General features: G+C 35.6%; 2 long non-coding RNA genes across 17 annotated transcripts in view; one reads left to right on the forward strand and one right to left on the reverse strand.

Annotated features, from left to right (window-relative positions):
* LOC144311142 (uncharacterized) overlaps nucleotides 1-240 on the reverse strand; it is an 83,417-nt gene extending 83,177 nt beyond the window's left edge. For all 16 annotated transcript variants that reach the window (XR_013376719.1, XR_013376746.1, XR_013376726.1 and 13 more), the window contains exon 1: nucleotides 1-240. This is a non-coding gene — a long non-coding RNA (uncharacterized LOC144311142).
* LOC144311176 (uncharacterized) overlaps nucleotides 169-24,197 on the forward strand; it is a 26,394-nt gene continuing 2,365 nt past the window's right edge. Inside the window, exon 1 of the long non-coding RNA XR_013376758.1 lies at nucleotides 169-356. This is a non-coding gene — a long non-coding RNA (uncharacterized LOC144311176). The remainder of the gene's footprint in view (nucleotides 357-24,197) is intronic.

Consider the following 24,197-nt stretch of genomic DNA (forward strand, 5'->3'; position numbering starts at 1 on the left):
CTGACATGGCAGCCAATACAGGAAATCCAAACAAGGTTCACATGCAGTGAGAGTAGTGTTCCTACAGCAGGAAATAATTATGGTCAGCAACGTAGGTGTAGAGTCATCCCAAAGTTAGCTGACTACAGTGGATTAAGTTCACATCTGGCTGATAGAGACTATCCACAACTGACTCTGAGAATGCAGGAAAGCATTAGACAGTGCTGTGATTTTGTCCTATCTTTGCAAGCAGCAGCTGACAGTGCTTCATCAGTGCATTCATTATGACATCATTTTATGAACAATTCTTAGACCAAGATCTGAGAATCCCTGGGGTGAAGGGAAATGCCACAGACATCCATGGTCCTGGATGCCCAGTGAGTAAACAATGGTTTTTAAGCAGTTCCTAAGGCCTGAGAAATAGTTAATCATCACACAGGCCTATACCCTTCAGCATGAGTTTTCTTGGGGGAGGAGTTAGATACATTTGCAAGCCCTATTCTGGCCCCACATGTTTTTAATACATTAGAGTAAATAAAGGTATTATGGAGGAGCGTCTCTTGAACTGAACTTTTTAATGGAAGATGTTTATATGAGGAGTCTGAATGCCAAGACACAATGCCTCATTTCATTGGTGCCAATTAATTCTCTGTCATAGCATTGACATGCATAAGTCATGAATGCAATTTTGCTCTGGAAAAAAAGAAACCCAGGATATTCTTACATCTGTGTTCATAAGCCTTCATGATTATATTTTGAGCATTATATGGAAAGATATTTCAGCTCAGTAGATGTAGGTATAGATATAGATAGATACACATACATATCTGTACTCATATATAGATATATAAAAAATCACCCATAATGGACATTCAACCTACTTTTCCTATATTAGCTCTCATCACTCTCAAGATTCTATATGGCATCTAAACAAGGCTTATTTCCTTCCATCACACCCTTATTCTCCATTTCCACTACTACCATAGCCCAGTATCACTATTCTCTGTAATGATCCTTTAAGACAACTGAAAATATATGACTAATTTTCTCTGAAATATTTAACTAAAAATGAATTCATCCTCTGTTAGCTTTTAGGATCATGTTGTCATGTCTCTCATTTTACATTCCATTCCTTCTTGTGTCATCGTCTTTCGGGTATGTACTCAAAGATATTGGGTGTGCACTTCAATAAATGTTACATTTTGGAAATGATCTGTTAGCTTTTATTTTAGGCAGCTTTGCTTGTGAAAGACAAAGCTGATCTGTGTTTTTCACTTAGGTTAATTTGACTTCTCTTTTTGTGACTAAACCCAGCCAATCAAAATATTATGTGCATATTTGTAGTGACACAACAAAAGGGCCATATACAGAAATTATTGAATTTGCAAATTGATCCCTAGTGCCATGATCTTTCCCTTTAGCTATGATTAAAAAGTTAATTAACTCTTTAAATTAAAAAGATCTGTATCTCCTGTATAGAGAGCTTACAAGGAAAATGCTTTTGGCCTATTGGAATTACTCTAATTATTCTAAAAAATTCACTTTACTTTTTGATCTCATGATGTCAAATTAGATATTTGCTGAACATAAAAAAATGAATGGTATTCTCTTGATTTATAGACATACTCCTAATCCTAAATGGACCACTTAAACATCAAACATGTTTAACCTAGCAAACACAAGTGAAGCATGAGGTTCTTTTGGTAGTTGCTAATTTATATGTCTACTTGTTCACAAGATGTATATTATTCCCTTTTGATCCTGTGCCTTATGAATAATGTGAACATTACTGACTTCTAATAAAAAATACCATCACATTATTTCAAGTATTATCTCACTGTGTATGTTTAAGAAAATATGAATAAACCTTCAAGAATAGTAAGAAAACAAAACCTATTTTAAAGAGGGGAATGAAGAAACAAAAGTTTTAGCAAGGCACTAATTCTCATATTGAACCCACAATTTCCATTACAAATTATTGTCTGATTTAATGTCTACTTTCAGAAAAAAAAATACTGGATCAAATTAAAGTTGTTTTAAATGACAGATATAGAGAATTTAGTGTTTCATGTAACAAGAATTCAGTACACTAATTTTAAATGAAAGCGAAACAAAAATCACTTAATACCTACATTGCCAGTCAAAGCCATTCTATGCTATTATAAAACACCAGACTTGGGAATGTAAGCTGGTGCAGCCACTCAGGAAAACAGTATGGAGTTTCCTCAAAAATTTAAAAATAGAGCTATCCTATGAACCAGCAATTGCATTACTGGGTATTTACCCCAAAGATACAAATGTAGTGATCTGAAGGGACACCTGCACCTCAATATTTATAGCAACAATGTCCACAATAGTCAAACTATGGAAAGAGCACAGATGTCCATCAACAGATGAGTAGATAAAGAAGATATGGTGTGTATATATGTATATACACATACACAATGGAATACTACTCAGCCATCAAAAAATGAAATCTTTCCATTTGCAATGACAGGGATGGAACTAGAAGATATTATGCTGAATGAAATAAGTCAATCAGAAAAAGAATTAAAATATGATCTCACTCATATGGGAATTTTTTAAAAAGATTTTATTTATTTATCCATGACAGACACAGAGAGATGCAGAGAGAGAGGCAGAGACACAGGCAGAGGGAGAAGCAGGCTCCATGCAGGGAGCCTGACGTGGGACCCGATCCTGGATCTCCAGGATCCTGCCCTGGGCTGAAGGCAGCACTAAACTGCTGAGTAACCCAGGCTGCCTTCATATGTGGAATTTAAGAAACAAAACAGAGGATCAAAGGGGAAGAGACGAAAAAAATAAAACAACAAAATCAGAGATAGAGACAAATCATAAGAGACTCTTAATGATAGGAAACAAACTGAGGGTCATTGGAGGGATGGGGACAGGGTGAAAGGGTAACTGAGTGATGGGCATTAAGGAGGGCACATGATGTAAGGAGCAGTGGGTATTATATAAGACTGGTGAATCACTGATCTCTACCTCTCAAACTAATAATACATTATATGTTAATTAATTGAATTTAAATAAAATCCTTAAAAAAGAAAAAATAAATGAAACACCAGAATTATCTTAATATGTATTCATCCCAAACTGTAAACAAATTTCAGTGACTGGCAATGTAGTATCTTACAAAGAACTTGGGCTTTGGAATCAGATAGACTCAGATTCATATTATATTTTTGCCACTTAATGCTGTGTACCATTGGTACTCACTTACACCAAACCCTAAGTTCTTCCTCTGTGAAAAGGGAATAATTATACTTTTTAAAAAAGCTGTATGACATGTTCATTGAGCACTATTTATAAAAGCAAAACTGGAAAACCACCTCAATGTTCAATTCCCGTTGTATTCATCAGATGTTGATACAGTACTACATGTAAAAAAAAAAATCTTATATTTCCCACTCGTTTTTTCTCCTTTCCCCTTTATTCCCTTTCACTATTTTTCAGAAAGGGAGTCAGAACATGAGAGACTCCTAACTGTGGGAAACGAACTAGGGGTGGTGGAAGGGGAGGTGGGTGGGGGGTGGGGGTGACTGGGTGATGGGCACTGAGGTGGGCACTTGACGGGATGAGCACTGGGTGTTATTCTATATGATGGCATATTGAACACCAATAAAAAATAAATTTAAAAAAATCTTCAAGCTCCATATCTGCAATAGCAAGCATTTATTATAAAGCTTATGTGTCTGCAGATTAACTGTGATTGGCCGATTTAGTCCAGGCTTGACTGGACTGCTCTGTGGTAATGGTACTTGACTCAGAGATCCAGTTTGAGTTCAGATTCACTCCAGATGTGCTTATTTTAGGGGGTCCCAAGCTGACAGGACCAGCAGCTATCTAAAGTGAGTCATCAAAGCATTGGAGCCAAACCAATTTGGACACCCATAATTAACATCTCTGCATAAAATTCATGAACTTCTATTGGCCAAAATAAGTTCCATGGCCAAGCTTGACCAACAGTGTTAGAAAATCAACTGCAGTAGAACGGGGGGAAGCAAGTATTTTCTACATAAGAATCCAGACGACGACAGTAGCTAAGCAGTGTTCTAAATATTAAGCAAGATTCATGTGATAAAGGCTATCATTAGAAAATAATAATGTAATAGGAAAAAAATGATTGGCATAGTATTATGCTTGTGATCTATTTTCTTTTTTCTTAAATAATAAATTTATTTTTTATTGGTGTTCAATTTGCCAACATACAGAATAACACCCAGTGCTCATCCCGTTAAGTGCCCCCCTCAGTACCCGCCACCCAGTCACCCCCACCCCCCGCCCTCCTCCCTTTCCACCACCCCTAGTTCGTTTCCCAGAGTTAGGCATCTTCCATGTTCTGTCTCCCTTTCTGATATTTCCTACCCATTTCTTCTACCTTCACCTCTATTCCCTTTCACTATTATTTATATTCCCCAAATGAATTAGACCATATAATGTTTGTCCTTCTCCAATTGACTTATTTCCCTCAACATAATACCCTTCAGTTCCATCCATGTCGAGGCAAAAGGTAAGTATTTATCATTTCTAATGACTGAGTAATATTTCATTGTATACATAGACCACATCTTCTTTATCCATTCATATTTCGATGGACACCGAGGCTCCTTCCACAGTTTGGCTATTGTGGACATTGCTGCTAGAAACATCGGGGTGCAGGTGTCCCAGTGTTTCATTGTATCTGTAACTTTGGGGTAAATCCCCAGCAGTGCAATTGCTGGGTCATAGGGCAGGTCTATTTTTAACTCTTTGAGGAACCTCCACACAGTTTTCCAGAGTGGCTATACCAGTTCACATTCCCACCAACAGTGCAAGAGTGTTCCCTTTTCTCCGCATCCTCTCCAACATTTGTGGTTTCCTGCCTTGTTACTTTTCTCACTGGTGTGAGGTGGTATCTCATTGTAGTTTTGATTTGTATCTCCCTGATGTCAAGTGATGAGGAGCATTTTCTCATGGGCTTGTTGGACATATCTATGTCTTCCTCTGTGAGATTTCTGTTCATGTCTTTTGGCCATTTTATGATTGGATTGTTTGTTTCTTTGCTGTTGAGTTTAATAAGTTCTTTATAGATCTTGGAAACTAGCCCTTTATCTGATATGTCATTTGCAAGTATCTTCTCCCATTCTGTAGGTTGTCTTTTAGTTTTGTTGACTGTATCCTTTGCTGTGCAAAAGCTTCTTATCTTGATGAAGTCCCAATAGTTCATTTTTGCTTTTGTTTCTTTTGCCTTTGAGGATGTATCTTGCAAGAAGTTACTGTGGCCGAGTTCAAAAAGGGTGTTGCCTGTGTTCTCCTTTAGGATTTTGATGGAATCTTGTCTCACATTTAGATCTTTCATTCATTTTGAGTTTATCTTTGTATATGGTGCAAGAGAGTGGTCTATTTCATTCTTCTGCATGTGGATGTCCAATTTCCCCAGCACCATTTATTGAAGAGACTGTCTTTTTTCCAGTGGATAGTCTTTCCTGCTTTGTCGAATATTAGTTGACCATAAATTTGAGAGTCCACTTCTGGATTCTTTATTCTGTTCCATGGATCTATGTGTTTCTTTTTGTGCCAGTACCACACTGTCTTGAAGGCCACAGCTTTGTAGTACAACTTGAAATCTGGCATTGTGATGCCCCCAGCTATGGTTTTCTTTTTCAAAATTCCCTGGCTATTCAGGGTCTTTTCTGATTCCACACAAATTTTAAAATAATTTCTTCCAACTCTTTGAAGAAAGTCAATGGTATTTTGATAGGGATTGCATTAAATGTGTACATTACCCAGGGTAACATTGGCGTTTTCACAATATTAATTCTGCCAATCCATGAGCATGGAATATTTTTCCATCTCTTTGTGTCTTCCTCAATTTCTTTCAGAAGTGTTCTATAGTTTTTAGGGTATAGATCCTTTACCTCTTTGGTTGGGTTTATTCCTAGGTATCTTATGCTTTTGGGTGCAATTGTAAATGGGATTGACTCCTTAATTTCTCTTTCTTCAGTCTATTGTTAGTGTATAGAAATGCCACTGACTTCTGGGCATTGATTTTGTATCCTGCCACACTGCCAAATTGCTGTATGAGTTCTAGAAATCTTGGGGTGGAGTCTTTTGGGTTTTTTATGTAGAGTATCATGTCATTGGTGAAGAGGGAGAGTTTGACTTCTTCTTTGCCAATTTGAATGCCTTTTATGTCTTTTTGTTTTCTGATTGCTGAGTCTAGGACTTCTAGTAATATGTTGAATAGCAGTTGCGAGAGTGGACATCCCTGTCTTGTTCCTGATCTTAGGGGAAAGGCTCCCAGTGCTTCCCCATTGAGAATGATATTTGCTGTGGGCTTTTCTTAGATGGCTTTTAAGATGTTGAGGAATATTTCCTCTATCCCCACACTCTGAAGAGTTTTGATCAGGGATGTATGCTGTATTTTGTCAAGTGCTTTCTCTGCATCTTTTGAGAGGATCATATGGTTCTTGGTTTTTTCTCTTGCTGATATGATGAATCACATTGATTGTTTTATGAGTGTTGAACCAGCCTTGCGTCCTGGGAATAAATCCTACTTGGTCATGGTGAATAATCTTCTTAATGTACTGTTGGATCCTATTGGCCAGTATCTTGTTGAGAATATTTGCATCCATGTTCATCAGGGATATTGATCTATAATTCTCCTTTTTGGTGGGGTCTTTGTTGGTTTTAGAATTAAGGTGATGCTGGCCTCATAGAACGACTTTGGAAGTACTCCATCTCTTTCTATCTTTCCGAACCGCTTTAGTAGAATAGGTATGGTTTCTTATTTAAACATTTGATAGAATTCCCCAGGGAAGCCATACGGCCCTGGACTTTTGTGTCTTGGGAGGTTTGTGATGACTGCTTCAATTTCCTCCCTGGTTATTGGCCTGTTCAGGTTTTCTATTTCTTCCAGTTCCAGTTCCAGTTTTAATTTGAGTTTTCTCTCCTTTCTTTTTAATAAGGCTGGCTAATGGTTTATCTATCTTATTAATTCTTTCAAAGAACCAACTCCTGGTTTTGTTGATGTTCCACAATTCTTCTGGTCTCGATTTTGTTGAGTTCTGCTCAAATCTTTATTAACTCTCTTCTTCTGCTGGGTGTAAGATCTATTTGCTGTTTTTTCTCTAGCTCCTTTAGGTGTAAGGTTAGCTTTTGTATTTGAGTTCTTTTCAGTTTTTGGATGGATGCTTGTAGACTGCTTTTGCTACATCCCAAAGATTTTGAATGGTTGTATCTTCATTCTCATTAGTTTCCATGAATCTTTTTAATTCTTCCTAATTTCCTGGCTGACCCTTTCATCTTTTAGCAGGATGGTCCTTAACCTCCACGTGTTTGAAGTCCTTCCAAACTTCTTGTTGTCATTTAGTTCTAATTTCAAGGAATTATGATCTGAGAATATGCAGGGGACGATCCTAATCTTTTGGTATCTGTTCAGACCTGATTTGTGACCCAGTATGTGATCTATACTGGAGAAAGTTCCATGTGCACTTGAGAAGAATGTGTATTCAGTTGCGTTTGGACGTAAAGTTCTGTAGATATCTGTGAAATCCATCTGGTCCAGTGTATCATTTAAAGCTCTCGTTTCTTTGGAGATGTTGTGCTTAGAAGACCTATCGAGTATAGAAAGAGCTAGATTGAAGTCACCATGTATAAGTGTATTATTATCTAAGTATGTCTTAACTTTGGTTATTAATTGGTTGATATATTTGGCAGCTCCCACATTCGGGGCATATATATTGAGGATTGTTAAGTCCTCTTGTTGGATAGATCCTTTAAGTATGATATAGTGTCCCTCTTCATCTCTCACTACAGTCTTCGGGATAAATTTTAGTTTATCTGATATAAGGATGGCTACCCCTGCTTTCTTTTGAGGACCATTTGAATGGTAAATCGTTCTCCAACCTTTTATTTTCAGGCTGTAGGTGTCCTTATATCTAAAATGAGTCTCTGTAGACAGCAAATAGATGAGTCCTGGTTTTTTATCCAGTCTGACACCCTGCACCTTTTGATGGGGTCATAAAGCACATTCACATTCAGAGTTACTATGGAAAGATAAGAGTTTAGTGTCATCATGATACCTATTCAGTCCCTGTTTTTGTGGATTGTTTCCTTGGACTTCCTCTTTCTTTTACAGAGTCCCCCTTGATATTTCTTGCAGAGCTGGTTTGGAGGTCACATATTCTTTCAGTTCCTGCCTGTCTTGGAAGCTCTTTATCTCTCCTTCTATTCTGAATGAGAGCCTTGCTGGATAAAGTATTCTAGGCTGCATGTTTTTCTCATTTAGGACCCTGAATATATCCTGGCAGCCCTTTCTGGCCTGCCAGGTCTCTGTGGAGAGGCCTGCTGTTAATCGGATATTTCTCCCCATATAAGTTAGGGATTTCTTGTCTCTTGCTGCTCTAAGGATCTTCTCTTTATCTTTGGAATTTACAAGCTTCACTATTAAATGTCGAGGTGTTGAGCGGTTTTCATTGATTTTAGGGGAGGATCTCTCTATTTCCTGGATCTGAATGCCTGTTTCCCTTCCCAGATTAGGAAAGTTTTCAGCTATGATTTGTTCAAATACATATTCTGGACATCTGTCCCTTTCGGCGCCCTCAGGAACCCCAATTAAACGTAGATTTTTCTTCCTCAGGCTGTCACTTATTTCCCTTAATCTATCCTCATGATCTTTTGTTTGTCTTTTTTTTCTCAGTTTCCCTCTTTGCCATCAACTTGTCTTCTATGTCACTCACTCGTTCTTTGACCTCGTTAACCCTCATCGTTAGGACCTCTAGTTTGGATTGCATCTCATTCAAATGATTTTTAATTTCTGCCTGATTAGATCTAAATTCTGCTGTCATGAAGTGTCTTGAGTCCTTTATGCTTTTTTTCTAGAGCCACCAGTAGCCTTATAATAGTGATTCTGAATTGGCTTTCTGACATTGAATTGTAATCCAAATTTTGTAACTCTGTGGGAGAGAGGACTGTTTCTGATTCTTTTTTTTGAGGTGAGGTTTTCCTTTTCATCATTTTTCTCAGTGCAGAGTCGCCAAAAACATGTTGTATTGGGAAAAGGAGAAAAAGAGAGAAGAGAAAGAAGGAAAGAAAAAGAAAAAAGAAAAAAGAAAAAAAGAAAAAAGAGAGAAGAAAAAAAAGGAAAGAAAAAAAAGGAAAAAGGGGGGGGCTTGATAATAGAAGCGTGAACTCTTCTCACTGTAGCATTCCACCTGTTTTCTCCTTAAATCTCAGGCCGAATTCGTAGATTTTCAGGATGATTTGAAGGTTATCTACGTAATTTAGTGGGGACAGGTGACTCGGGGACCCTACTCTTCCCTTGTGATCTATTTTCAAGTGAAAAGTACACTATGAAAAGACACCTGTGTGGAATATTACAGAAAGATTTTGGAGCAAAATATTAACAGTGGTTATCTTTGAGGAATGAGACATGGATGATTTTGATTTCTTCCCCTCTACACGTTTTTCAATATTTTCCAAGTCAGCTGGATTGATTACATAAGGTTTTGTCATTTTAAAGTTAATTGATAAAACTTGTTTTTCATACTTTGAAAAAATATAACCTTTTATTTGGGGTAAGAGCATCACCACATATCTGTGGTTCAAGCAAGAACAGAAATGTGAAAGAGTGTTGTAAATTATAAAGAAGAATAAAATGTAGGAGATTATTTTTATAATTTGGATTATGTCTTACATTTAGTATTCTATATTCAAGTATTTTTCCCTTGGATTACAAAAAAAGTTTTGTAATGTTTCATTTCTTTTTTTTTTAAAGATTTTATTTATTTATTCATGATAGTCACACAGAGAGAGAGAGAGAGAGGCAGAGACACAGGCAGAGGGAGAAGCAGGCTCCATGCACCCGGAACCCGATGTGGGATTCGATCCCGGGTCTCCAGGATCACGCCCCGGGCCAAAGGCAGGCGCCAAACCGCCGCGCCACCCAGGGATCCCGTAATGTTTCATTTCATCCTTATTACCAAAAGATAGTTTTACTGAGTATAAAATTCTATGCTGACATTTCTTCTTTGCTTTCTGAATTTACTTTCAGAGCTTTGAAAATATTATTCTGGCTTCTAGTGTTACTATTGAGAGATCTGCTTTGGTTTAATTTTTATTTTTTTGAAGTTATTTTATCTTGTTTCCCTTTTAAGATCTTTTTGTCTTTAGTGTTATGTTTGACAGTATACCTGGACGAGTTTTTATATTTGGACTTCCTGAAGCTAAAATTGATATCTACCAGACTTTAGAAAAATTTTAAATTATTAACACTTTGAATGTTTCCTTGTTTACATTCTTCCCGTCTCTATCACTCTTTCTCCATCTGAAACTTCAATTACTTTCTTTATCTCCTGTCTTGCTTAACTATATTTCATATTTTTAATCTCTGTCTCTGTACATTTTCTTGTAAAACCTTTATTTTCAAATTCATTTTTTCATTTTTTTACAGCTATCTAGTGATTTTTGAAAAATTTCTTGTCTTTTTGGATAATCTTGAACCTTACTTCTCAAAACATGTAACTGATATTAATTTCATGTATGAAAAAAAGTGTATGTCTTTTCAAAATCTATAGTACTTAGAGTCTAATTATTTTGGTGATTCTCATTCACAGTTGTTTGTATGGCTTCAATCTCCTGAGAATGTTCTTTCTCAGTTACTGGGATGTCACCATTGGAGGCTCTTGGTTTTGGATTTTTTTTTTGTTCTTATATCTCCCCTTGCATAGACTGCAGGCTTTATCTCTAATTTGCCCATGTAACTGTGGCCAACAAAGTATGGTAGATGCCCTCTGGACAAATATTGATTTTGAAACTTGCCTACTTCTTTGAATTTATACCTTCTTACTATCTGCTCATCAATATTTCCTTGTCTTTATCAACAGTTCAGACAAGTAATACAAAAATGTATCATTTTACAAAAACTTATTCAGTTTTTGTAGAGAATGCAGTGTTTCAGAAAAACACTATCCTACCATATTTTCAAAAATAAAAGTGCCCAATCATCTTTTCAATTACCTTATTACCTTTAGGCAAATGAAATCCCCTTGTGGATATGTGCTATGTTACGTATGTAGAAATCCCTGAAACTTAATTCCATACTTGACACACATAATGTAATGAAGGAATAAAGAAGAAATGTATGGAATAAATCATATAAACTTATATCTTAAGATCTTTGAAAAATAACTACAAAGTCAGGAAATGTGGGACATTACTATTTTCCCAAAAGATTGGGATATCAAAAAGAGTTTCTCATTTTACTGTAAAGATGCCTGAAAGAGATTCCATAGCCTAGTGCAAATGTTAATTATCTGAGAAAATTAAAAGGTCAAAATAATGCTAAAAACCTATAACTTATGCATAACTAGGTACTTTTTGAAATGTATAGCAACTGGCAAAAAACTATTATTTGATATTAGGCCTCTCTGCTTTAATTGCCTAGTTTTAACTTGTTTGCACCCAAGGAAAAGTTAACCCATGAGTGTCTTTAATCCCTAACTTTATTTTGTTCTCTACATAAATGAACCTCAATGACAGAGGGGAAAAAAGATAATTTGTACTAAAAATACCTATATTTTAGGGAAAGATTTGGGGTCTGAGTCCTAGAGGAAGATTTGAGGCATAGTAACTTATTTTTAATTTTAATCAGCTATGGATGGCCTGCTCATAAGAAACTGAATTCCATGGATTGTATTTTTTTTATTTTTTAGGTTTTGTTTTGTCTTTTATATATTCATAATATTTGTAAAGCCAAGCATTTAAACATGAAAAGAGATATGAAATTGTTCTATACTTTTACTTGGATGTTAGTCAGCTTAAAAAAAAAAACAAAAAAAAACTACATTGATGAAAATTCCCTGGGAAATGGGCCGACCAGTGTTAGTGTGTGTGTGTGTGTGTGTGTGTGTGTGTGTGTGTGTGGTGTCTACCTGTGTGTTTACACTTGTTTGTGGTTCACATATTTTGTGGTTGAATTATCCAAAGTTTGTTCCCTCCCTTCTGATGAAGACATGCATTCCAACTTCACTGCAGTGTGCAGTTCTGTGTGGTTTGCTTTTTCTTGCATCTGAAAATAATTTGGGAGAAACAGAAACATAAAATTTGATTTGGCCTGAAAAAAATTTTCTTCATTTCTTTTTAAAATATGACCTGTCCAGCCATTTCTATATAAGGATAAAGAGTCAAAGACTGGCTAATCCAGGAAAAATGTGAACCTGAAGACTTCTTCACATCCGATATTTGGACAAACCAATCCCAAAATATCCAAGACTTATTCCTTGGCTCTGAGAATTACAACATCATACGGATAGCTCTTTTCCCATTATTGGCAGTTCTTTTGCTTGTTCACACTTTGCCATTGAGATTTTCTTCTTAAGATTCTTCTTGAAAAAGATTGAGTTAACTAGAATGAACACTGCACTCCTAAAATCACAAGAAATGAAAGGCAAAATGATTTTATTTTCAGGCATCAGTGCAAAGTATTTAAATATGGAGGACTTTACTCCAAAATTAGGCCAAAAAAAGAAATCATTTTCTAAGCTATGGAACATCCAATTCAATGAAACACCACCCAGACATATTTATAAAAGTTTTGAAACTATGGTATGTGTTTATTATAAAACTAAATGGAAAAGTAAGCTCTAAAATTATATGATGCTACATTAGTACAACTATGACTTCTTTTAAAGCTAGAATAGAAGAATAAATCAGATGAAAACACACAAACTGGGCAGCCCCGGGGACTCAGAGGTTTAGTGCTGCCAGGGCCTGATCCTGGAGACCTGGGATCGAGTCCCACATCAGGCTCCCTGCATGAAGCATGCTTCTCCTTCTGCCTGTGTCTCTGTCTCTCTCTGTCTCTGTATCTCTCTCTCTCTCGTCTCTCACAAATAAATAAATAAAATCTTTTAAAAAAAGAAAACACATAAACTGTTAATAGTCTTTATCTTTTTGTTTAGAGAGTATGGAGCTTTTAAAAAACCTGTCACTTTTCTAAACTTAATGATACTGTGAGTATTCTTATGATTTTAATTTCTGTATTATTGACATATGTATTTATTTTGAAAGGGCAGTGTGTTAAGGCAGAACAAGTTTCCAGGAAGCTGAGCTCTGATTCTGTCAGAATCAGTCATGAAGAGTTTATACTGGAAAATTTATAGTACAAAAATACTATTATACTGAAATTGTATTTCATTCATGTCTTATTCTGGTGATCCATAGAGAATGTATTTTCTATTCTGCTTACATTATATAGGAACCAGATAGCTGTTTAGAAATGTATTCATATTGACAGATGTCATACAAATCACATTTTTCACATTGAAGTGACATTTCAGATGCAAATGTTTGTCTTGATGACCCCAAAATGCCTGGATCTGCCAAGGTTTAAGGTGATTGCTGCTTAATGTAGTACTGACACAGCCACTCTGGAAATCAGTGTGGATATTCCTCAAGAAGTTTAAAATAGACCTACCCTATAACCCAGCAATTGCACTACTGGGCGTTTACCCCCAAAATGCAGATGCAGTGAAACACCGGGACATCTGCACCCCAATGTTCACAGCAGCAATGTCCACAATAGCCAAACTGTGGAAGGAACCATGATGTCCATTGACACATGAGTGGGTAGAGAAGATATGGTCTATATAAACAATGGAATATTGTATATATACTCAGCCATCAGAAAGGATGAATACCCACCATTTGCTTCAACGTGGATGGAACTGGAGGGTATTATGCTGAGTGAAGTAGGTCAATAGGAGAAGGACAATTTACTCATATGTGGAATATAAGAAATAGTGAAAGGGACTATTTTATTTTCCCTATAAGGGAAAGGGAAAGGAGGGAAACTGAGTAGAGAAAAACTAGAGAGGAAGACAAACCATGAGAGATCCCTAACTCTGGGAAACAAAAGGTTGCAGAAGAGGAAGAGGGAGGAGGGATGGAGTGACTGGGTGACAGGCACTGAGGAGGGCACTTGATGGGATAAGCACTGTGTGTTATACTATATGTTGGTAAATTGAAACTGAATTTTTTAAAAGGGGGAAAATGTGGTACTGACAGAAAAATGAAAACAAATGTGAGTTATGAACCATTGCTTTTATTCGTTTCTGTGTGCTAGGTTGTCTCATGCAAAGGCCCATTTATTTAACTCTTAGATATTGCTTTAAATCCTCAGGCTCTAGTAGGTATTAATCTTAGTAAATACTTCATGCAAAATTATTTATCAAAAAGCAGAGAATATTTTCTCTCAGCCCAACTTTTTATATCATTATACTCAGTCAACTTGGCTCTAAAATAAAAGAAAACCATGAAAACTCCTAGAATGTTTTACTCTAATATATACCCTGGTTCCTATTTTCAACTGACATATCCAGCTTTCAGTATGAACTGTAGAATGTCCCTTCAATCCATTAGAGGTTATATATATTTCTATTCTTTACTGTATTTCACCAGAAACACTTTTCCTTGTAATCAAAGGCTGATGTCTTCTAGTATCTTCAACTAATAACTTCTGTGTATATGATTTCTTAGAAGTTTTTTGAAAAATGTTATAAAATAGTCTACAGGGGACCACAAACATTCCCCTGCAACATAGTGCAAATTATGTGCAAGTCTCATGAACAATCTACCTATTTAAATTATCCAGGAGGGAATTCTGACAGTGGTTTGTCTGTAAAATTGTAGCCTGTGCCTTTTAAGGCAGACCAACTGCCATAAGTGTTTTAAGAGCACATTTGTCTTGACCAGTCTGGTGGAGTTTTTTCAAGGAGAAGATCAATTTTCTAGCAGTAAACATTCTTATGGATATAAAATCCGTGTGGAAACCTGGCATTTTCAAGTGAATACTGGTGGATATCCTACAAAGCCATGGTCATCACTCAATCTAAATGTTCAGATGGGTTTTATTCAAGATGACTATAGACTTTATATTAGGTGAATGAGGCTAGTGAAAAAAATTTTAGGTAGAGACAAATATTATTGCTTTATTGGGTCTTATTAAAGTTTCTAACATTCTGTATTATACATACTGATTGACCTAGCTTGGGTAATGGGCTTACCACATCTCTTAGAAAGCACAGATCTCCATAGTAAAACTGGGGTACTATTAGCAGGTGGATGGGAATGAAGTTTGAGAAGGCAAGAAAAAAAATCCCAGTGCTTTTTATTTATTTTCCTTATTTTTTACATCCAAGCATATATAGAGAGCGATCATTTTATACTGAAGTAATACAGGTGATGGAGCTGATTTCAAACTATCTCTTTGAGTGCAAATGCTTATGGAGGTAGGTAGGTGTTCAATTAAAATTGTCAGTGGGAGGAGAAGATGATGTAGACATATTTTTCCTTATTCCTCTTGCTGTGGACAACTACAAATCCTGATTATTATATCCAAAACAAACATAGGAAGACTGAAAGATGAGAGAAGACAGACTGACTAGGGACTCTGAACCCAAGAAATGGCACAGTGGTGAGTTCCCTGTGTTTTATTTTTGCCTTATATATCTGAAACTTGGAGCTAAAGAAACTGGTAACTCAGAAACACAGGTGGATATGGACCAAAAAAGCCCCAACAAAAGCCTATTCTCCTTAGCTAAAGAACCAGGAATAGGATGGTCTAGCTAGAAAGAAAATATCTTCTTTACTTTAGCTAAATGCCACAGGAAAATAATTTGGCCCCACCTTCACCATGACACTGAATGCTGACAGGGTATTCTAGACTTCCACCGTCAACAGGCTATGAGGAGTACCCCCCAACATTGTGGTAAGGTCAGAGAAAGCCTAGTGAAGCTTCAGGATTTTCACCACCATCCAGCAGTAATGAAGCCATCTCCCTACTCTCTGGTGTCACATGCGGGGCAGTAGGATACACTCCTTTCTCTATAAGCAGGGTGGTATCAGAGGATGCTTAGTGGGGAGTCTGAATTCTCACCCACATCTAGCAGTAATAAGGAGAGCCTTCTCTTTTTAGGAGTCAACAGAGGCTAAAATAGAAACCAGAAATACATCTAGTAGTAATGGGGTAATGCCCACACTTCACCTGCCATAATGGTGTCAAAGGAAGCTAAAACTAAAGCAAATAAAATTACCAGATACACGGAGAAACAATACAAAATGTTAAAATGTCAATTCACTGAAAATACCTACCAATCCTAAATGTATATGCATAAAATAGAAACCAGAAATACATCTAGTAGTAATGGGGTAATGCCCACACTTCACCTGCCATAATGGTGTCAAAGGAAGCTAAAACTAAAGCAAATAAAATTACCAGATACACGGAGAAACAATACAAAATGTTAAAATGTCAATTCACTGAAAATACCTACCAATCCTAAATGTATATGCATCAAAGAACAGAGCAGCAAAATATGGGAAGCAAAAACTTATAGAATTGGAGAGAGAAATAAATAAGTCCACAGTTGTAGTTGAGAATTTCAACATCCTTCTCTCAATAATTGATAGAACAGCCAGACAGAAAATCAGCACAGATGTGGAAGTACTCAACACCACCATGAACCCAATGGCTTTAATTTGTAGAAAACTCCCCCAAAACCTGCAGAATACACATTCTTCTCAGAGATCCATGAAACTTTGCTGAAATAGAGTATATCCTGGACAGTAACAAAAACTACAACAAAATAATTGAAATTGTATGAAGTGTAGTCTTGAATCACATTGGAATCAAACTAGATACCAATAGCAAAAAGATAACAGGAAAACCTCTAACCATTTGGAAACTAAACAACACAATTGTAACTATGGGTTAAAAAGAAAGTCTAAGGAAAATTAAATATATATATTTAATAAATAATTATTTATTAATTAATATATATATTTGAATGAAAATTAAAATACAACATATCAAAGTTTGTGGGACATAGCTAATGCAGTTCTGAGGGGGGTAATTTATATGTCACTGAATGTTTATATTAGGAGAGAGGAGATATTTCAAATCAATAATCAACCCACATAAGTTTGATAACTTAGAATAAATAGAGCAAATCTTCAAAAAGCACAAGCTACCATAACTCACTCAATATGAAATAGATAATGAGAATAATTGTAATAGCACTAGAACAATTGAGGGAATTGAATTCATAATTTAAAAACTAATTATAGGTATTTAAAGAAAAAGTAACATCCATTATACACACCATTTTCAAAAAAAATAGGAGAAAACATTTCCCAGTTAGTTTTATGAGGCTAATATTGCCCTGATACCAAAACAAGAAAAAGATAGTACTAAAGTGAAAAGTACAGAATAACCCTCATTAATATAAAAGCAAAAATCCTTAACAAAATATTACCGAATAGTATTTAACACTATATAAAAAGAATTATATGCCACAACAAAGCAGGGTTTATTTCTGGGACGTAAGGCTAGTTTACTATTTGAAAATCAGTAATGTAATCCACCATAAAGAACAGGCTAGAGAACAAAAATCATATGTAGCAATCAGTTGGTACATAAAATTCATTTGACAAAAATTCAATATTCATTCATGATAAAAAAAAAACCTCCCAGAAAATTAGGAATAGAGGGGAAATCCCTCAATATTGATAAAGAGCATTTTCAAAAACAAAAATAAAAACCCCACAGCAAAGATAGACTTAATGATGAAACACTGAATGCTTTCCACCTAAGATCAGGAACAATCCAAGGAGGTCTGCTCTCATTGCTCTTATTCAAATAGTAATGCCAGTCAATGCCATATGACAAGAAAAGGAGATAAAAACCAAAGAGATCATTATACCCTCCAAAGTGAAATACTTCAGTATAATGCTAATAAAATATGTGCAAAATGAGGAAAATTACAAAACTCTGATGAATTAAATAATAATAATAATAAAAGAAATAAGTGGGGAGATAATCCATGTTTGTGAACTCAATATTGTTGAGATGTCAGTTCTTCCCAACTGACCTATAGATTCAGTGCAATCCCAACCAAAACGTCAGAGAATTATTTTGTAGATAGCAATAAAGTGGTTCTAAAGTTTCTATAGAGAAACAAAAAATCCAGAAGAACGAATATAATATTAAAGAACAAGTAAGAGGGTGGACACTACCTGACTTCAAGACTTATATAAAACTATGGCAATTAAGACAGAGTGGTATTATGAAAGAACAGACAAATAGACCAATGGAACAGTATAGAGCACTCAGAAGTAGACCCACATAAATAGGGTCAAAGGATCTTTGACAAAGAAACAAAGGCAATACAATGAAGCAAAGATAGTCTTTTCAATAAATGTGGTAGAACAACTGGACATCCACATTGCAAAAAAAATGAGTCTAGACACAAGCCTTACACACTTCACAAAAATTAACTCAAAAAATGGATTATTGACATAAATGTAAAGTGCAAAACTATAAAACTCCTAGAAGATAACATAGGAGAAAATCTAGATGATCTTGGGTATGGTTTAAGTACAACATCAAAGACATGATCCCCGAAAACAATCATTGAAAAACTGAGCTTCATCAAAATTAAAAACTGCTCTGCACAAGATAGTGCAGACTGAGAGAAAATATTTGCAAAGACACATCTGATAACTGTTACCCAAAATATACAAAGAACTCTTAACACTCAATGGCAAAAAAACAAATAACCCAATTAAAAAATGAGTCAAAGATCTTAGCAGACACATTGCCAAGGAAGATATACAGATATCAAATAAGTATATGAAAATTTGCTCCATATTATGTCATCAGGGAAGTGCTAATTAAAACTATGAGATACTACTACACATCAAGTGGAATGGTCAAAATCAGGAATGCTAACATAAATGTTGGTGAGGATGTGGGACCACAGAATTTCTCACTCATTGCTGATGAGAATGAATGGGCACAGCCACTTTAGGAGACAGTTTGGCAGTTTGTTACAAAACTAAACATACTCTTATCATATAGTACAGCAATTGCCCTCTTTGGTATTTACCCAAAGAGTTGAAAATTTATGTGCACACAAAAACTGTACACAGATTTATTTATAATTGCTCAAACTTGGAAGCAACCAAGATGTCCTTAAGGAGGTGAATGGTTAAATAAACTGTGGTATATCCAAATAATAGGATATTATTCAAATCTAAAAAGAAATGAGCTTTCAAACCATGAGAAGAAGAAGAAAAAAAAACAAACCATGAGAAGACAGAGGAAGCTTAAATGCCTATTACTAAGTGAAAGAAGCCACTCTGAAAACACTGCATCTGTATGATTCCAACTCTATGACATCCTGTAAATAACTAATGAGGGAGATGGTAAAAGAGTCAGTAGTCGCAGGGGTTGGGGGATAGACAGATGAATGGACAGTGCACAGAGGATTTTTAGGGCAGTGAAAATACTCTGTATGATACTATAATAGCGGATGCAAGTCATTACACACTTTACACAAATCAATAGACTGTATAACACCAAGAGTGAGCCCTAAGATAAACTGTGGATTTGGGGGTGAAAATGATGTGTCATTGTGTAGACTCATCTAGTGTAATAAAGGTAAGGAATGTTGATAATGGGTGAGGCAATGCATGTGTGTGGGCAGGGGGTCTAAGAGAAATCTCTGTGCGTTCCTTTCAATTTTTTTGTGAAACTAAAACTGCTCTAAAAAATTAAAATATTTTTAAAAACACACAAATATTATAAAGGAAAAAATAAAACTGGCCGTATTTGTAGATGATATGATTGCCTCTGTAGAAAATCCCAAGGAATCTATAAAAAGTCCTAGACTTGATAAGTGAGTTTAGCAAGATTGCAGGCTAGAAGACTGGCATATAAAAGTTAATTGTAGGTCTCCCACTGTGTCAGGCACAGTCAGCAGGATCAGTGGGTCAGTGGTGGCAGCAGCAGTGGCAGCAGCTGCAGGTAGGAAATGATGCAATAATTTTTTTTTTGTTTAAAAAAAGCTGATTTTAATTCTGCATACTAACAAAGAATGCACAGACATCAAAATTAAACATAATAAAGATGCCAATTTCCCCCAAATTCCCATCCAGGTTTAACACAATTTCTATAAGAATCCCGGGAAAGTTTTTGTATAGCTAGGGAATGATTATTCTAAAACATATGGAAAGGAAAAGGAACAAAAACAGTTTTTTAAAAGAATAAGTGAAAGGAACTCCTCTTCCTGATTTCAAGACTTACTATATAGTGGCAATAATGAAGATTGTGTGATGGTGCCAGAGGAATACACACATAGAGCAATGCAATAGAATAAAGAATCCAGCAATAGACTCACACAATTATACCCAACTCCTTTTTAATGAGGAGGCAAAAGTAATGCAATGGAGGCAAAATAACTTTTTCAATAAATGGTACTGGAGTGATTGGATGTCCATAGGGGAAAAAATGAACTTCAGCTTCATCACACCTATATTATAAATCAAAATGGATCATGGGTTTAATGGTAAAATGTAGAGCTACAATACTTTTAGAAAGAAACAAGGGAAAAGAGAAAATTTTAGGGATCTAAGACTAGGCACACCTTTTGGCTCAGCGAAAGACCTTGTTCAGATGCTCAAAACAAGCCAGAGAGTAAAAAAAAAAAAAAAAAAGTTCAAACCACATATCCAACAAGAGATGAGTATCTAGAATATAGGATGACTAAAAAATTAGTACACGAACAACTCCATTTGAAAACAGACAAAAACATTTCACTGGACAGGATGCACAGATAGCACTTACGCACTTGAAAGGATTCTTAACATTAGCCATTAGGGAAATGCAAATTAAAATCTCAACGAGATAGTACTACATACTTATCAAAATGACCAAAAGAAAATAGTGACAACCCAAATGCTTGTAAGAATGTGGAGAAACTAGATCATCACTTATAGGTTGCTGATGAGAACCTAAAATGTTCTAGCTATTCTGGAAAACAGTTCTTTGGTTTCTTAAAAACCAAACATGTAACCGCCTTACAGCCCAGCAATTATACTCCTGGTCATTTACTCCAGAAAAATAAAAACCTATGTTCACACAAAAATTATGCACACAAACATTAATAGGAGCAGCATATGTAATATCAACCGGGATGGGAGCAGATAGATATTGTTTAATGGATGAATGATTAAAAACACTGGTATATTCATATCATCAAATGTAACTCCACAATAACAAAGAATTCACTATTGAGGCACATAACTTGGATGAATCTTCAAAGAATTATATTACATTTAAAAAATGCCAATATCTGGGATCCCTGGGTGGCGCAGCGGTTTGGCGCCTGCCTTTGGCCCAGGGCGCGATCCTGGAGACCCGGGATCGAATCCCACGTCGGGCTCCCGGTGCATGGAGCCTGCTTCTCCCTCTGCCTATGTCTCTGCCTCTCTCTCTCTCTCTCTCTGTGTGACTATCATAAATAAATAAAAATTAAAAAAAATAAAAAATGCCAATATCAAAAGGTAACACACTATATAGTTTCATTATATAATATTCTTAAAATACCAAAACTTAGAAATGGAAAATAGATTAGTAGTTCCCAGGAGTTACAAATAACTGGGAGGGAAAGAAGATAGAGGTAGGTGGCTTATACAAAGGCAAAATGAGAGATGTTTGTGGTGATGGAAATGTGCTGCATCTTTTTTTTTTAATCATAAATCCTGTTTCTTTTTTTGTTTATTAAGTTTTTTTAAGTTTACATTCCAGTTAGTTAACATATGTGTAATATTAATTTCAGGTGTACAATAGAATGATTCAACACTTCCATACAACACTTGGTGCTCATCAAAAGTGCCTCCTTTATCCCAGTCACTTATCTCACCCATTCTTCTACCCACCTCCCCTCTGGTAGCCCTCAGTCTGTTCTCTGTAATTAAGAGTCTGTTTCTTGGTTTGCCTTCTCTCTTTTTTTTCCTTTTGCTCATTGTTTTGTTTCTTAAAATCATATGGTATTTGTCTTTCTCTGACTTATTTCACTTAGCATTATACTCTCCAGCTCCATCCACATTATTGCAAATGGCAATATTTCATTCTTTTTTATGGCTGAGTTATATTCCATTGTATATACACACCACATCTTCTCCATCCATTCATCAGTCAGTGGACACTTGGGCTGTTTCTATAATTTAGAATTAAAATTTATAATTTTAATCTGTAATATATAGATAATGCTGCTATGAACATCGGAGTGCATATATCTCTTTGAATTAGTATTTTTGTATTCTTTGGGTAAATACCAAGTGGTCCAAATGCTGGATCATAAGGCAGTTCCATTTTTAATTTTTTGATAAACTTCTGTACTGTTTTCCATAATGGCTGCATCATTTTTTTGTTCCCACTAATAGTGCAAAAGGGTTCCCCTTTTTCCACATCATTGCCAATACCTGTTATTTCTTATTGATTTTAGCTATTGTGACTGGTGTGAGGTGATATCTCATTGTAGTTTTGATTTGTATTTCCCTGATGGTAAGTGATGAGCATTTTTTCATGTATCTGTTGGCCGTCTGTATGTCTTTTGGAGAAATGTCTGTTCAAGTCTTCTATTTTTAAATTGGATTATTTGTTTTTCAGATGTTGAGTTGTGTAAGTTCTTTATATATTTTGGATACTAACCCTTTATCAGATATGTCCCTTACAAACATCTTCTCCCATTCCACAGGTTGTCTTTTGGTTTCATTGTTTGTTATTCTTTGCTGTACAGAAAACTTTTCTTTTTTTGTAGTCCCTGTGGTTAATTTTTGCTTTTATTTCTCTTGCCTTAAGAGACAGATCTAGAAAAATGTTGCTACAGCCAATGTCAGAGAAATTATTGCCTGCGCTTTCTTCTAAGATTTTTGTGGTTTCAGGTCTCATAATAGGTCTTTAATCTTGTGTTTGGGTGGAAGAAAGTGGTCCAGTTTCATTCTTCTGCACGTAGCTGTTGAGTTTTCCCAAGACCATTTGTTGAAGAGACTTTTTCCCATTGCATATTCTGGCCTCCTTTGTTGAAGATTAATTGACCATATAATTATGAGTTTATTTCTGGGTTTTCTATTCTGTTCCATTGATCTGTGTGTCTATTTTTGCCAGTACTATACTGTTTTTTTAAAATAATAAATTTATTTTTTCTTGGTGTTCAATTTGCCAACATACAGAATAACACCCAGTGCTCATCCTGTCAAGTGCCCCCCTCAGTGCCCATCACCCATTACCCCCCACCCCTTGCCCCCCTCCCCTTCCACCACCCTTAGTTCGTTTCTCAGAGTCAGGAGTCTTCATGTTCTGTCTCCCTTTCTGATATTTCCTACCCATTTCTTCTCTCTTCCCTTCTATTCCCTTTCACTATTACTATACTGTTTTGACCATTAAAGCTTTGTAATATAACTTGAAGTCTGGAATTGTGATGCCTTCAGTTTTGTTTTTATTTTTCAAGATTCTTTTGTCCATTCATGGTCTTATATGGTTTCACACAAATTGTAGGATTGTTTCTCCTACTTCTGTGAAAAATGGTGTTGGTATTTTGATATGGATTGTATTAAATCTTTAGATTGCTCATTTTAACAATATTTATTCTTGTAACCCATGAGCATGGAATGTCTTTCCATTTCTTTGTATCATCTTCAATTTCTTTCATCTGTGTTTTATAGTTTCATAGTACAGATCTTTCATCTCTTTGGTTGCATTTATTCCTAGGTATTTTATTACTTTCAGTACAATTGTAAATGGGATTGTTTTCTTGATTTCTCTCTCTGCTGCTCCATTATTAGTGCATAGAAATACAACAGATTTCTGTATATTGATTTTATATCGAAATTTTACTACTTTTGTATCCTGTGACTTTTTGGTGGAGTCTTTAGTGTTTTCTATGTGTAGCATCACATCATCTGCAAATAGTGCAAGTTTTACATCTTCCTTAACAATTTGCATGCCTTTTCTTTCTTTCTCTTGTCTAATTGCTATGGCTAGGACTTCCAGTACTATGTTGCATAAGTGATGAGAGTGGACATCTTTGCTTGCTTCTGGCCTTAGGGGAAAAGTTCTCAGTCTTTCCCCCTTTGAATATGATGTGTGTGTTCCCCCATTGAAAAACTGTGGGGTTTTTATATAAAGTTTTTATTATGTTGAATTATGTTCCCTCTAGGCCTACTTTGTTGAGGGTTTTTTTTTAATCATTAATGGATGTTGTACTTTATCAAACACTTTTTCTGCATCTGTTGAAATGATCATATGGTTTTTTATTCTTTCTGTTATTGATGTGATGGATCACATTGATTGATTTGTGAATATTGAACCA

The sequence above is a fragment of the Canis aureus genome, chromosome 1 (genome assembly GCF_053574225.1).
Source record: "Canis aureus isolate CA01 chromosome 1, VMU_Caureus_v.1.0, whole genome shotgun sequence".
NCBI classification, from domain to species: Eukaryota; Metazoa; Chordata; class Mammalia; order Carnivora; family Canidae; genus Canis; species Canis aureus.